At 38.7% G+C, this 16255-nt stretch overlaps 1 pseudogene; it reads right to left on the reverse strand.

Moving 5' to 3' along the window:
• Positions 1 to 13926, reverse strand: part of LOC125175320 (phospholipid scramblase 4-like) — a 56957-nt pseudogene extending 43031 nt beyond the window's left edge.
• Positions 13927 to 16255: the final 2329 nt, after the last annotated feature.

Genomic DNA, 16255 nt, shown 5'->3' on the forward strand with positions numbered 1-16255 from the left:
AAGTTCCTTCTCTAATTCTATGGTGGGTGTGGTTATGAAGAGGATTTTTGTGGTGAAGGAACTGTCAGGTATCTGTATATTGGTGGTGGAAAAAGGAATCTACACATGTGATCAAACCTCCCAGGACTAAAAACGCGCGCGCACGCGCGCACACACACACACACACACACACACACACGAATACAAGTACAACTGGAGAAATGAGAAAAAACAAATCTATCATTGGATAAATGTTCCATAAATTGAGTATTTTCTAATTTTGATGAGCTTTGCCACATCATGGCTTACTGTAATCTTGGAAGGCTGCATTATAGGATTTGAGGAAAAAAGTCATAAATATGAAGAATTCCTTGTATCTTCAAAAGGACTGAGGATTAAAGGTGAAGATTCATCTCAAATTTAAGGCTGTTATTACAGGGCGCCTGGGTGGCTCAGTTGGTTAAGCGGCCGGCTTTGGCTCAGGTCATGATCTTGCAGTCCGTGAGTTCAAGCCCTGTGTCGGGCTCTGTGCTGACAGCTCAGAGCCTGGAGCCTGTTTCAGATTCTGTGTCTCCCTCTCTCTGAGCCTCCCCTGTTCATGCTCTGTCTCTCTCTGTCTCAAAAATAAATAAATGTTAAAAAAAAAATTAAGGCTGTTATTACAAACACAGTAGAGAGAGAAGATACCTGGGAACAACAACTAATATTCTCTGAGCGCTGTCCTACCTGCCAGGTACTGTAACGACAGTTAACATTCATTTACTATTTAATCCTCAAAGCAATCCTACGTGATGGCACCATTATTATCTCCATGTTATAGGACATCAAAACACAGAAAGGCTTGTAAATAAACTAACATTCAGGAAGTGCTGGTACTGAACATAATCTGTCTTTACATATCCCAGTAATCCCATGGGATATTATGCATAGTTATGTACGGAAGTACTGAGGCCCAAAGAAGTTAAATAAATTATACCAACATAAATAGAAGGCGTATCTAGAATTCAAAATTCTGGTTGACCTCTGTCTAAAGCTGCTTCTTTTCCCTGAAGCAAACAACCTTCCTAGTGCCTCACAGGTTGTAGAAGAGGAACCCAGCTGTAACTCAGAACATCTGCTTTCCAGTTCCAGTACTTGGTGGACTGTAACACGCTCATCAGGTGCTTAATTTCCTGAGCCACCCTTTCTTTACCTGTGGCAAGGTGTGGATTGGGATGGACAGTGTACAGTTATCTAAAGTCTCTTCCAGTTCTAGGGGCGCCTGGGTGGTTCAGTCGGTTAAGTGTCAGTCTTCAGCTCAGGTCATGTTCTCGTGGTTCGTGAGTGTGAGCCTCTCATCGGGCTCTGTGCTGACAGCTCAGAGCCTGGAGCCTGCTTTGGATTCTGTGTCTCCCTTTCTCTCAGCCCACCCCTGCTCACACTCAGTCTCTCTCTCTCTCAAAAATAAACATTAAGGGGCTCCTGGGTGGCGCAGTCGGTTAAGCGTCCGACTTCAGCCAGGTCACGATCTCGCGGTCCGTGAGTTCGAGCCCCGCGTCAGGCTCTGGGCTGATGGCTCGGAGCCTGGAGCCTGTTTCCAATTCTGTGTCTCCCTCTCTCTCTGCCCCTCCCCCGTTCATGCTCTGTCTCTCTCTGTCCCAAAAATAAATAAAAACGTTGAAAAAAAAATTAAAAAAAAAATAAACATTAAAAAAAGAAGTTTTTAAGTCTCTTCCAATTCTGAAAGTATACAATTATGTCTAGGGACACCTTATCTGGGGTTATGTTGGTACATTTAGACAAATGTATGTGACTTCTGTTCTGGGTAACAGACACATTTCTAATTCAGTAGACACAACCAACAGAATTGGTCACCAAGTAAACAACCCTTATCTGAGTCTGACCCTCCAACTAGCACCAGAAGACAAAAGCCACAAGAAAAAACCCTCTGTGATTTTCTTCAGGTAACACAATTTGACATCTCCCCCCCACCCCTTCCTGCTCTCTTCTTTCATTCTGACCAGCAGAGCCAGTGAAAACACCCTTGTGTGTCATTCTGGAAGGAGCAAAACGATGCTGTGAAGAGTCAGATCAGAAAGAAACAAGGAATTAGACTTGTGTTCTCTGACCTCTTGCCTAGTGAAGGGACAACAGAAATAACAGCAGGTATATTGGAAACGCCTCTGCATGGTCATGATTTCTTGCCCCATATAGTCAATGACCTGCAGGATAAAGGGCCTTAGTGTCTGATACACAGTTTTGGTAAAGTCTTCTGTGTTTTCAGTTATGATGTGAATAATCTGGCCCAGATTGTTTTTAATATTGTATCTATTATTAGTTTTAAAAGATGTCATCACTAAAAAATAAAATGAGCCACTTTATTTAAAAAAATTTTTTAAATGTTTATTTGTTTTTTGAGAGAAAGTGTGTGTGTATGTATGTATGGGGGGGGGGGAAGGGCAGATAGAGAGGGAGACACAGAATCTGAAGCAGGCTCCAAACTCTGGGCTGTCAGCATAGAACCCAAAGAGAGACTCAAACTTGCAAACTGCGAGATCAGGACCTGTGCCAAAGTCAGACGCTTAACCGACTAAGCCACCAAGGTGCCCAAGAAAGCCACTTTTAACTTAGAAGCAGTTAAAATGGTCTTCAAGTATTTGTCTAGCATTTCTTAGTGTATAAAGAAAAACAGCTTTTTCAAAATTTCATTGAAGCATATGCAATTCATCAGAACATCAAAATATCTTATAACCCTTGTAAGAATTTAAATCCTTTGGGATTTAGGGGCATCTGGCTGGCTCAGTTAGAGGAGCATATGACTCTTGATCTCAGGGTCATGAGTTCAAGTCCCACATTGGATAAAGGATTACGTAAATAAATACAAATTAAAAAATAAATCCTTTGGGATTTAAAATATTTAAGCTCAGAGCACGATCATTTTAAAATGTTTATTCACATAACAGGAAAGACTGAAATCATTTTTTATAAGATATTCATGTTTTCTATAATACTTGCATTCAGAAAACTTTAGTTTTAAAAATATTTTAATGTCAGGATGAATTTAAAATGTTGTAACTGAGATACAAAATAAACTAGATATAGTGACAGCATGAAATGAAGAAGCAGAGGAGGGAATAGGTGAAACAGAAGATCAAATTATGGAAAATAATGAAGCTGAAAAAAGAGGGAAAGGAAGTTACCACATCATGAGGGAGACTTAGAGAACTAAGCAATTGCATGAAATGAAATAATGTCCATATCATAGGAGTACTAGAAGAGGAAGAGTGGGGAAAGGAGCAGAAGGTTTATTTGAACAAATTATAGCTGAGAACATCCCTAATCTGGGGAAGGAAACAGACATCCAAGTACAAGAGGCACAGAAAACTCCCTTAAAATCAACAAAAACAGGTCAATACCATAGCATATCATAATGAAACTCACAAAATACAAGGAAAAAGGGAGATTTCTCAAAGTATCTAGGGACAAAGGATCCTTAACTAACAAGGACAGACACATAAGGGTAGTAGCAGACCTATCCACTGAAACTTGGCAGCCCAGAAGGGAATGGCAGGAAATATTCAATGTACTGAATAGGAAAAATATGAAGCCAAGAATCCTTTATCCAGCAAGGCTGCCATTCAAAATAGAAGGAGAGATAAAGACTTTCCCACAGAAGCAAAAACTAAAGGAGTTCATGACCACTAAACCAGTCCCACAAGAAATTTTAAGGGGGACTTTCTGAATGGACAAAAACAAAAAAAAAAAAACAAAAACAAAAAAAAAAAAGACCAAAGCAGCAAAGACTAAAAAGGATCAGAGAACATCACCAGAAACATCAGATCTACAGATAACAGAATGACACTAAATTCCTATCTTTCAATAATCAATCTGAATGCAAACAGACAAAAGGCTCCAATCAAAATACACAGGGTAGCAGAATGGATTAAAAAAACAAGATCCATCCAAACGCTGTATACAAGAGACTCATTTTAGACCTAAGAACACCTGCAGATTGAAAGTAGGGGAATGGAGAACCTCTATCTATCTATCTATCTATCTATCTATCTATCTATCTATCTAGATGGAGAACCATCTATCATGCTAAAGGAGGCCAAAGGAAAGCCAGACTAGCCATATTTATATCAGACAAACTAGATTTTAAAACAAAGACTATACCAAGAGATGAGGAAGGGCATTATCATAATTAAGGGATCTATCCATCAAGAAGATCCAACAATTGTAAATATTTATGCCCCCAACTTGAAAGCACCCAAATATATAAAGCAATTAATCACAAACATAAAGAGACTCAGTGGTAATAATACCATAATAGTAGGAGATTTAATATTCCACTTACAACAATGGACAGATCATCTAAGCAGAAAATAAAAAAGGAAACAACAGCTCTTAATGACTCACTGAACTGGATGGACTTAACAGATCTATTCAGAACATTGCAGCAGAATAATATTCTTCTCAAGTGCACATGGAACATTCTCCAAAACTGATCACAAACTGGGTCACAAGTCAGCCCTCAATAGGTACAAAATGACTGAAATCATACCATGCATATTTTCAGCTCACAACGCTATGAAACTTGAATTCAGCCACATGAAAATATTTGGACATCCTAGTAAAGAATGAATGGTTAACCAGGAAATTAAAGAAGCAATAAAAAAATACATGGATACAAATGAAAATGAAAATACAACAGTCCAAACCTTTTGGGATGCAGCAAAGGCAGTCCTAAGAGGAAAGTACACTGCAGTTCAGGCCTAATCTCAAGAAGCTTTTAAGAAAGGTCCCAAATAGTCAACCTAACCTTACACCTAAAGGAGCTAGAAAAGGAGAAGCAAATAAAGCCCAATGCCAGAAGAAGGGAAATAATAAAGATTAGAGCAGAAATAAACAATACAGAAACAAAGAAACAGTAGAACAGATCAATGAAACTAAAAGCTGGTTCTTTGAAGGAATAAACAACATTGATAACCCCCTAGCCAGACTTATCAACAAGAAGACAGGACCCAAATAGATAAAATTACGAATGAAAGAGAAGAGATCACAACCAATACCACAGAAATACAAACAATTCTAAGATAATACTACGAAAAATTATATGCCAACACACTGGGCAATCTGGAAGAAATGGACAAAATCCTAGACACTCACCTACTACCAAAACTGAACCAGGAAGAAAAGAAAAAATTGAACAGACTCATAACCAGCAAAGAAATTGAATCAGTTATCAAAAATCTTCCAACAAATAAGAGTCCTAGGCCAGACGGCTTCCCAGGGGAATTCTACGAGACATTTAAAGAAGAATTAATACCTCTTCTTCTCAAACCGTTGCAAAAAAATAGAAATGGAAGGAAAGCTTCCAAACTCATTCTATGAAGCCAGCATTACCTTGATTCCAAAGCCAGAGACTCCATTAAAAGGAGAATTACAGGTCAATTTCCCTGATGAACCTGGATGCAAAAATTCTCAACAAGATACTAGCAAATTTAATACAAAAGCACATTAAAAGAATTATTCACCGTGATCAAGTGGGATTTATTCCTGGTTCAATATTTGCAAATCAATCAATGTGATACACTACATTAATAAAAGAAAGGATAAGAACCATAGGATCCTCTCAATAGATACAGAAAAAGCATTTGACAAAATAGAGCATCCTTCCTTCATAAAAATCCTGAAGAAAGTAGGAATAGAAGAAACATACCTCAGCATCATAAAAGCCATAAATGAAAGGCCCACAGCTAGTATCATCCTCAATGGGGAAAAACTGAGAGCTTCTCTGTAAGGTCAGGAATATGACAGAGATGTCCACAGTCACCACTGTTGTTCAACATAGTACTAAAAGTCCTATCCTCAGCAATCAGACAGCAAAAAGAAACAAAAGGCATACAAATTGACAAAGAAGTCAAACTTTTACTCTTTGCAGGTGACATGGTACTCTACATGGAAAACCCAAGAGACTCCACCAAAAAATTGCTATTGCTGATACCTGAATTCAGCAAAGTTATAGAATATAAAATCAATGTACAGATATCAGTTGCATTTCTATACACCAATAATGAAGCAGCAGAAAGAGAAATCAAGGAATCAATCCCATTTACAACTGCACCAAAACCCATAAGATACCCAGGAATAAACCTAACCAAAGAGGTAAAATATCTGTGTGTTGAAAACTAAGAAGACACAAAGAAATGGAAAAACATTTCATGCTCCTACACTGGAAGAACAAAATATTGTTAAAATGTCGATACTACCCAAAACAATCTATACATTCAAAGCCATCCCTATCAAAATAACACCAGCATTCACCAGCTGGTGAATTCACCAAAATAACACCAGCTAGAACAAACAATCCTGAAATTTGTATAGAACAAGAAAAGACCCCTAATAGTCAATGTAATGAGAAAAAGAGAGACAAAGACAGAGGCTTCATAAATCTGGACTGTAAGCTGTATTACAAAGCTGTAATCAAGAGAGTATGATACAGGCACAAAAACAGACACATAGATGAATGGAACAAAACAGAGAACCCAGAAATGGACTCACAAATGTATAGCCAAATAATCTTCGACAAAGCAGGAAAGAGTATCCAATGGAATAAAGACAATCTCTTTAGTAAATTGTGCTGGGAAAACTGGACAGAGACATGCAGGAGAATAAAGCTTTCCCATACCATTCACAAAAATAAATTCAAAATGGATACAGGACTTAAATGTAAGTCAGGAAGCCATCAAAATCCTAAAGGAGAAAACAGACAACAACCTCTTTGACCTTGGCCACAGCAACTTCTTACTTGACACATCTCTGGAGGCAAGGGAAACAAAAGCAAAAATGAACTATTAGGACCTCTTCAAGATAAACGCCTTCTGCACAGCAAAGGAAACAATCAGCAAAACTAAAAGGCAACTGAATGAATGGAAGAAGATATTTGCAAATGACATATCTTATAATGGGTTAGTATCCAAAATCTATAAAGAACTTATCAAACTCAACACCCAAAAAATAAATAACCTAATAAAGAAATAGACAAAAGACATGATAGACACTTTCCAAAGAAGACATCTGGATGGCTAACAGACACACAAAAAGATGCTCCCTATCATTCATCATCAGGAAATACAAATCAAAACTACAATGAGATACCACCTCACCCCTGTCAGAATGGCTAAAATTAACACCTCAGGAAACAACAGATGTTGGCAAAGATGCAGAGAAAGGAGAACCCTTTTGCACTGTTGGTGGCAATGCAAACTCTGGAAAACAGTATGGAGGTGCCTCAAAAGTTAAAAATAGAACTATGCTATGACCCAGCAAATGTACTGCCAGGTATTTATGCAAAGGATACAGGAGTGCTGATTCGAAGGGGCACATGCACCTGAATGTTTTTATAGCAGCACTATCAACGATAGCCAAAGTATGGAAAGAGCCCAAGTGTCTATCAACTGATGAGTGGATAAAGATGATATGTTACACACACACACACACACACACACACACTGGAACGTTAGTTGGTGATCAAAAAGAATGAAATCTTGCCATTTGCAACCACCTGGATGGAACTAGAGTATATTATGCTAAGCGAAATAAGTCAGGCAGAGAAAGACAAATATCAAATGATTTCACTCATATGTGGAATTTAAGAAACAAAATAGATGGACATAGGGTAAGGGGAAAACTAAGATCAAAACAGAGTGAGAGGCAGACCATAACAGCCTCTTAAATACAAAGAACATACTGGGGTTTGCTGGAGGAGAGATGGGAGGGATGGGCTAAATGGGTTGATGGGTATTAGGCACTTGTTGGGATGAGCAGTGGTTGTTATAATAATAAGTGATGAACCACTATTACTACCTTGTATGTCAACTAACTTGAATTTAAATAAATAAATTTTAAAAATATTTTAATAAAATTATACATTGCATCACAAATCATTCAGCACATGAAATGTGGTAAGATGATCAAGGTCATCACAAACTGCAGATAGAAAAAAGAACCAAGAAGGCCTTATGTCATAGCCAAATGAATGTGTAAAGTTGTTGCTTTAAGGGTCAGGAACACTTTACTGATGAATAGAGGACATATTTCATGTTTATTGTGCTCATTTCTTCCCCCTTCCAGTGAATCTAGATTCACTTGTCCCTCACTAAGTTCCTTAGTTTCTCTATTCTTTTCCCCCCTTGTCTATAATATCTATGATGGGGGCAGAAAGAGGGAACAAGTGTAGTGGGGGTGACCAGATAATATGTAAGATCTTTTTCAATCTAGATCTAATAATAAATGATTTATAAATAAATAAAATTATACACAAAAATTCCCTTTTTTAGTTTCTAGGACAGTCTTTTCTCTTTGAACCACTAAGAAATGGCCAATATGAAGAACTAACTGGATATTCAATAATGCTGATTCAAACATTGCTGATCACCACTGAAGTATACATATTTTCCAGGTGTTCAAAATATGGAAGAATGGGTATGTTGTCAACTAATGTGATACAAAAAAAGTTAATTAGGAAAGTTAGAAACAATAGCATTAAAACAATTAGGCTTAGAGAAAAAACTGATGATATATTACAACGTAGCAATCAATTTTTAACATATCTTCAATGTTAATTACTTACAAATATATTTTGTCAAGTGAAATTAGCCTATTTGCACCTGACCACATATAAGGAGAGCTGTCTAGATAGGAAAGGCGCTTTCTTCCAGCTCTACTCTAGAAGACTAAAATATTTAATAATGTTTCTAATAAAATTTCAGAAAATCATCTTCCTGCTACACTAACAGCATCTAGAAAAAGCTGTGTTTACACAGATTGTATCTAGTTCAGTTCCTATTCACTGGTCTCATTAACATGTCACCTACAGATGAGTTGCTCAGGAAGTTCAGGATGGTTTAACACGGACCAGCCACATACGATGCTATTTTCTCAGTGGCTTAGGGAGAGGAATCAGCCAGGGTGAACCTCACACAGGAGTATCAAATTTTCAAGGTGCCTCTGACAGATTAACATTCTGATTTTTCTGTTCACTTGAGTTACTACACACCAAGCTCTTCCCTACGTGTTCCCTTGTAATAAGAGGAGGGTCCAGGAGGGCAAGAGGCTTATAAACAGGATGAGAGGACAGGACAAGAAACTTTCTGAAATGTGTTCTCCTGAAAAGGGAAATTCAGACTATCATTAGATTTCTCACCTTAGTCTTACTTAGGGATTACTCCCAAGATTCTTGAATCCTTCTAGCGGAAGAAATCTCCTTGAGGACAGACTGATCCTATCTTACACAATTTTCTGTCATTCCTAACTTCTGGGCACAGGACGTGGACTGAAATGCCCTATTGCCTTAAATATTTTTTGAATGAGTTATGAGTGGTTTTGAAATGAACAAAATTGAAAGTGACTTAACTGGACATAAATGTCTAATAGTATACTTAATTACAAGAGAGTAAATAATCTATTTTTCATTCAAGACTTTTCCTGTATGAAAGCACAGCCAGGTAAGGGGATCCAAACATGTCTCATGATTTTTCAACAGTGGCCACCAAAATGATTTACAGTCCTATTTAAAAAAACTCCAGGATCTTAAAATCTAGGGCTAAAAGATAAAAAATATTCACTCTTTAATAAAATGTCCACTGGTAGGCAAAAAAGCCTAATGAAATGAAGCCCTTTAACATGGGAGAAGTTTACTAATAAAACACTGTGGCTATTAAGGATCCATCCTTTTAGGAGCTAGTGGAGTCACTGGCAAATTCCAGGCTCAGAAACCATATAATCCTGCTGTGTTAGACAGAATTCCTGTGAGGAGTCCTGGTAATTTCATGAGATCTCGAGAGTCTAGGGAAAATAGAGCAAAATGACTGGGTATGTACCTCGCATTCACACCCAAGGAGGTATTTCAACTAAATAGCATCATTACTGCCTCATCCATTCAGTGGTTCCAGGAACTCTGTCACACATTAACAGTTCCCAGAACCACCCAATAGAGTAGGGAGAATTAGTAGTATTTTGCAGAAGAAACTGAAACATCAACTAGTTATGAAATTTGTTCAAGTTTATAGAACTAGGAGGTGATAAAACTACAGAATCAAACACTACATTATCTGGCCCTAAACCTTGTTTTCTTTTCTATTTGTTTCTGGTTTTGTTTTTTAACTCACGCATTTCTGAAAGGGATAAGTGAATCCATCATATCTATCATTTAACCTTTGTGAGGGTAATGGAAGAAGCTGAACACCTTTTTTTAACTTTAATAAACAATTTTAACGCTGTGCAATTTTAAAAGAAGGGGAAATGGTCTAGGAGACCACAGACTTACAAGGTCAAATTCTTATATTATTGTACAAGCATAAAAAAGATTTTCTAAAATTTATTAACTATAGGCATCCAATAAGCTTCTAACATAGTTAAGGGGTTTACTCTAGCACTTTAATGACTTCATGTGTATTTTATAGCTATTTTATAAAGGGATAGTTTAATAAAATTCTTGGCTCCTACAAATTCCAATTTCTTGATCCAATTTTACTGCATTTCGCACATCATCTCCATAGCACTGTATCAATAGTTTTCAGTGCACAAGATTAAATATATAGAACTGCAAAGAGGAACTTGTCAACCTCAAGGAATATTTTATTGATCATGTGGGAAGAGAAGCATTGAATTAGAGTTCCTTGCTTATAATGAACTTCAATACCTCCGGTTTCCAAAACAAAAAGAGCCAGGATAACAGAAGAGTTTCCAATACTAGCTGTATCTCCGTTTCACTAGATACATTTTTTGAGTTTATGCTATTTGAGTTTATAACCAAATCTGCTTATCCCTTGACTTTAGGACCTGGGTTTCAGAGTGGGTTCACAATTTTTAAACAGAGTTTAGGGGATCACCACTTTACGGTAGAGGGCCTCATGGACTTGGCTTGAAGCTATGTATGCTTGGTAGGCACCTTATGTTTACTTGGTAATAATAGATTTTTATGAGGGCTAGAGCAGGTGATGAAATTATGGGTGGTGAGGGAAAGCAAGGGGCCAAGGCACCTGATGAGTTTGTCACTAAATGTTCTGTTCCTTCATGTTGCCTTTCTTGATGTTTACTCTTCCAATTAAATGACACTCCAGTTAGGATCTATGTCGACTTTTTCTATTCCTACTTTTCTAATTTCCTTCAAGAGGACATCTCAAATATCTTACCACTCAACATTAATCCCTTATGAAAACCATACACAGTCTTCCCACGAATAATATTCCTATACTTACGCTTCCCCTTCACAAATCTGAAATCAGGACCACTGCTCCTACAGCCTCACAAACTGGGCCTCTGTCATCACTGACCCACCACCTTTGTCCACTCTATCCGGCCTTGTGTCTCTTTTCTGTTGGATCCTCAAGGTCATATTTCACAGGAAGATATTTTGGATTTGTGTGGAGTACCTGAGCTACTAAGTCTTCCAGACCAGTAGGGCAGTTTGGCACAGGAACTGGCTCTGGCACCCATGCTGTTGGAGCAGACTCATTTCACACTGGACATCTGCCAGGCTGGTGCTGTATAGAATGGATGCCACCAGTTGGCTGGTACAAGGGGAAGGCACTGCGCTGATGTAGACAGCAGTATCCTATTAGCAAGCCTCCTGGGTAGTATGCGAGAGGAGGGACAGTAGGTGCTGGGGGCCCTGTGTTCAAAAACAAATGAAAAAATTACATGACTGTAACTACAATATATTGGAACTTAGCATAAATTTTTACACGGATGTTACATGGGTCACATGGAGGCTTCCTAGAAAGTCAGAGCTTCTATTTTCTGAGGGAAAGGAATACCACATCCCAAAAACGTAGTAGGGGGATTTCCAGATTACTAACTCATTGAATCCTCTTAAGCTTTATGAGATAGTCAAGTTCACTTCACAAATGCAAAAACTAAGGTTGAAGAGAGGAGGTAATTTGATAGCCTCTTTAGGCCCATCTCATAAGGCTGCTGCAGGGTTAGCACAGGACGTGGCTTAAAGTGAGCTCTGCACAAAGTTCTATTTTTATACTCTTCATACTATTGTTAAGTTTACATAGATAAAGCAAGTGGTAACACTGCGATTTGAAATCACATCTTGACTTCAAAATGGTGATCTGAAGACTATGCTACATTGCTGCTGACCCCGTCACTTCTTTATATCCTCACCATCTGGTTCTCACACTGATTTCCTCCCAATGGGGGGTCTGTTAAATTCTAACTTGGTCAATGTAAGTAAGGTCACAGTCAAGGAAACCAGATTTGTTTAAAGAGTCACAATACTTAAGAAGAGAAGCACTCGAAATCATGAATTGGCAGGAGGGTACCATCAAGGTAGGACTTTAGACTTTGCTTCTTTTATCAGATGTCTCTTAAAAGAAGCAATAATACCACACCCCTCCCTCAGCCAGGATGGATCAGTGCAGGCCTAGTAAGGAGGCTGATCTCCTGCCCAGCAGTGACAAGGATCTTATTTCTAGAATGAAATAACATCTCTGCAATCATCTCATAGTTTTTTTTTTTTCAAACTGTGAACTTTTGCCTCTTCTTTATACTTACTGGTACGAAGCCTCATCCAGTTGGGTTTACTGTAGTAACTTCTCAACTAGTTTCGCTTTTCTTGCTTTCTCTCTGTTCCAGTGTTTCCTTCACACTAGCCCCAAAAGCTATCTTATCAAACATCCAATCACTTACTCACTGGACATTTATTGAGTGCCCTTTAGGCACCAGACCATGTGCCAGAAGCTGGGAAGAAAATGATGAAAAACCATACTCAAGTATCTGCTTTAAAGTCTTCTTTTAAAAGTCTATTTATTTATTTTGAGAGAGTGTATGCGCACAGAAGGGGCAGAGAGAGAGGGGGAGAGAGAGCGCACACGCGCGAGAGCACATCCCAAGTAGGCTCCGCACTGTCAGCACAGAAGCCTGATGCGGGGCTCGATCCCACAAACCGAGAGATCATGACCTGAGCAGAAGTCCAACACTTCACTGAGTGAGCCACCCAGGCGCCCCTAAAATCTTGATGTCCCACTTCGGTGGCTCAGTTAAGCACCTACTTCAGCTCAGGCTGTGATTTCACGGTTCCTGAGTTTGAGTCCCACATTGGGTGAGCTCGAGCCCCGTTTTGGGTGAACACAAGCCCCACTTCGGGTGAGCTCTGCTTCTCCCTCTCTCTCTGCTCCTTGTGGGATTCTCTTTCTCTCTCTGCCCCTCGCTCACTTGTGCCCTCTCTCCCCACCAAAAAAAAAAAAAAAAAAAAAAAGTCTTGATGTCCTGTTAAAAAGCATCTACAGGCTCTCAAAGGCTCCAGGATAAGATCCAAACTACTTAATCAGCACTGGAAACCGGTCACCCCCACCTCTGCACTTCTGCCTTTTGATCCAGTCGGCCTTCCTCAAGCCCCAACCACACCACTAGGCCTTCATGACCTGGTGTTTTTGGACAGGTTTTTCTTTCTCCCAGACATTCTCCCTTCCCCACCTATTTTTTGATTGAGAAACTCCCTACCATGCCAATAAAACTTGACTTCCTCAGTTAGGCCTTCCCTTTAACCCCACAGTCAGTTACTCTGTCTTCTGGGTCCCTACAACATTCTCTTCACATTTCCATTACGGCATGCAGAATACCATTAATGTTTGTACAACTTCCTACTCCAAGCAATGTAAAGGCAGGAATGTTCTACTTGACATCTAGTAAAGTATTTGGTATCCAGTAGGTACTCAATATTTATTTATTGAAACAATAAAGTAATTAGCTAAATGAGCAACTTAACTCTTAGTGTCATTTTCTACAGGGGTGAAAAGATTCTTTCTGGAGACTTAACTTACCAGGTATAAAATGGGAATTCTATTCTGGAGGGTCATCAGGTATTGTAACTGGTGAATTCAAACGGCATCTGTGGTTAGGAGCAGCATGAGGTACTGGATCCAAGGACTTTGTTTTATTGTCAATGTCATCCATCGGTTCATCAGTGTTTGTGAAGACCAGTCTTGGAGGAAGAGGTCATGCCCAACTGAGAAATGGAATGATGTATTATTGAAAATACTATTTTTTTCTTATTGGTTTGCTACAACATCAGTGTACGTGATCATTGTTAAATATACTACTCTATTTCTTACAACATACACAATACATGCATATGATATACTAGGCATGAATTCACATATATGGTAAATTGTTAGGCTGAACACAGAGTAAAAAACTATGGCTGAGTAATTATACTGTGCTTGTGATTAAAGCAATGAACTCTCAGGCTGGCGGTTCGGCTGCCCTGATACTGACTTTTATTTACATAGACAAATTCCTTCCAACATAGCAGAAACTGTTGTCCTATGATGTAGTATCGAGAGCATGCCATATGTGGAGTGAATCTGACTTTTTCCCCACATCCTCTTTGAAAAGTGGCTGTGTCAGAGTAAATCCAAAACAAAACAACACAAATACTTAATGGTTTTAAAAGTGGTTTGCCATTCATAACTCACTTAGAGGTGATTTAGATCACTTCCCCAGTGACTCCTATTTTGACTTATTCTTCCTAAAACAACCTATGTCACTGTAATTACTGAAAGGAAGGTGCTGAGGTCACGTTTCATGTTACACCCTGTCCTTTCATTGAGATTGGAGACACTACTCCCTGACCTCAGTGTGAGGAACGGCTCAGTTTCTCTGAAAGAACTGGTTGACTTTTAACTCCTAGAAAACATAAGTCCCATAAATGTAATATTTCTCACCTTACATCATTTGCTAGAAAACTCAGGGCCCACTTTTCAGACCTCTTCCATCAAGGAAAGCTTTTTATTACTATCACCTCTTGTGTTAGACTTTTTTCCCTACCCTTAATTTTCCTACCTCATTTTTCTCAAGTATTTTAAGTATCTTTCTTTAGACGCAACCAATATAAGTCTCCTTTAGTCCTTTCTATGCCAAATATAGGAAGATAGGAATGTTCATATTTATAAATGAATGTACATATTTACATTATCCAAATGTTAAACAATAAAAGCAATTTCCAAATGAAACAAACTGAAAGTGCTATTAAGGAAAACAGTCCTATAATTCACATTTAAAACAAGGCATAATAGGGGTGCCTGGGTGGCTCAGTTTGTCATGTGCCTGACTATGGCTCATGATCTCGCAGTTCATGGGTTTGAGCCCCGCGTCAGGCTCTGTGCTGACAGCTCAGAGCCTGGAGCCTGCTTTGGATTCTGTGTCTCCCTCTCTCTCTGTCCTCCCTGGTTCCTGCTCTGTCTCTCTCAAAAATAAATAAGCATTCAAAAAACAGTTTTTAACAAGGCATAATAAAGTTTGTTCACAAAAGACATGCTGATATTTTTGAAGAATTCTAATGAATACTAAAAAAATAAAATGCTTTAATGCTCTAAGATATTTATACAAATTTATATATTATGTATATACTACTATTATTTCATAACACATGTAACAAGTTTTATGATTTTTTTTTTGTCTCCAGTTACATTTCATATTTTTTCATTAATCCAACAAATATTTACTGGGCACCTACTGTGTAGGCACTACTATAGATGTTGAAAATACAGTAATAAACCAGAGAAACAGTTGCCCATCATGCTGGAGATTCTAATTTAGTGCCATGAGATTAAAAACACAGTAACAAATATTTCAGTTCAGGTAGCACAGTTATAAAGAAACAAAGTAAACAGTTTAAGAAAAACATGGATGGCAGTCCCAGGAGGTTCAGGGAAAGCCTCTCCCAGGAGGTAACTTTGAACTAGTTGAACTACAAAAGGAGGTATTACACTAAAAATGTAGGAAGAGAGTTGTAGGACAACAGGAAATATGTGCAAAGGCCCTGAGGTGGCACTGAGTTCGGAATACTCAAGGGTGACAAAGAGGTCAGGTATGACTGGGACACAAGGAATGAGGAGAACGGAGGGAAGAGATGGAGACAAGCCTGATCACACCTGAAGGCTGAGGCAAAACATCTGCGATTTGCTGTAACTGCAGCTGGAAAATCTTTGGAGGACTTTCATCAGTGGAGTGATGGGATCTGATTACACTTTATCTTGAGGGGGCAAGAGTGGAAATACGCAGTGAAGATGGGATGGCAGCAGCAATCCAGGTGAGCCCGATGCTGGCTTAGACAGGCAGGTAACACTGGAGAGGGTGAAATGTGGTCAGAAGCAGAACCTGCAGGAGTTTCTGATGCACTAAGAGGAGTCAAGATTGGGTGTCAGTGTTGAGGCCAGGGTACCTGAGTTGATGACAATGCCATTAACTGAACTACAGAGGAAGATGGTAGGGAAAATGGCGG

The sequence above is a fragment of the Prionailurus viverrinus genome, chromosome C2 (genome assembly GCF_022837055.1).
Source record: "Prionailurus viverrinus isolate Anna chromosome C2, UM_Priviv_1.0, whole genome shotgun sequence".
NCBI lineage: Eukaryota > Metazoa > Chordata > Mammalia > Carnivora > Felidae > Prionailurus > Prionailurus viverrinus.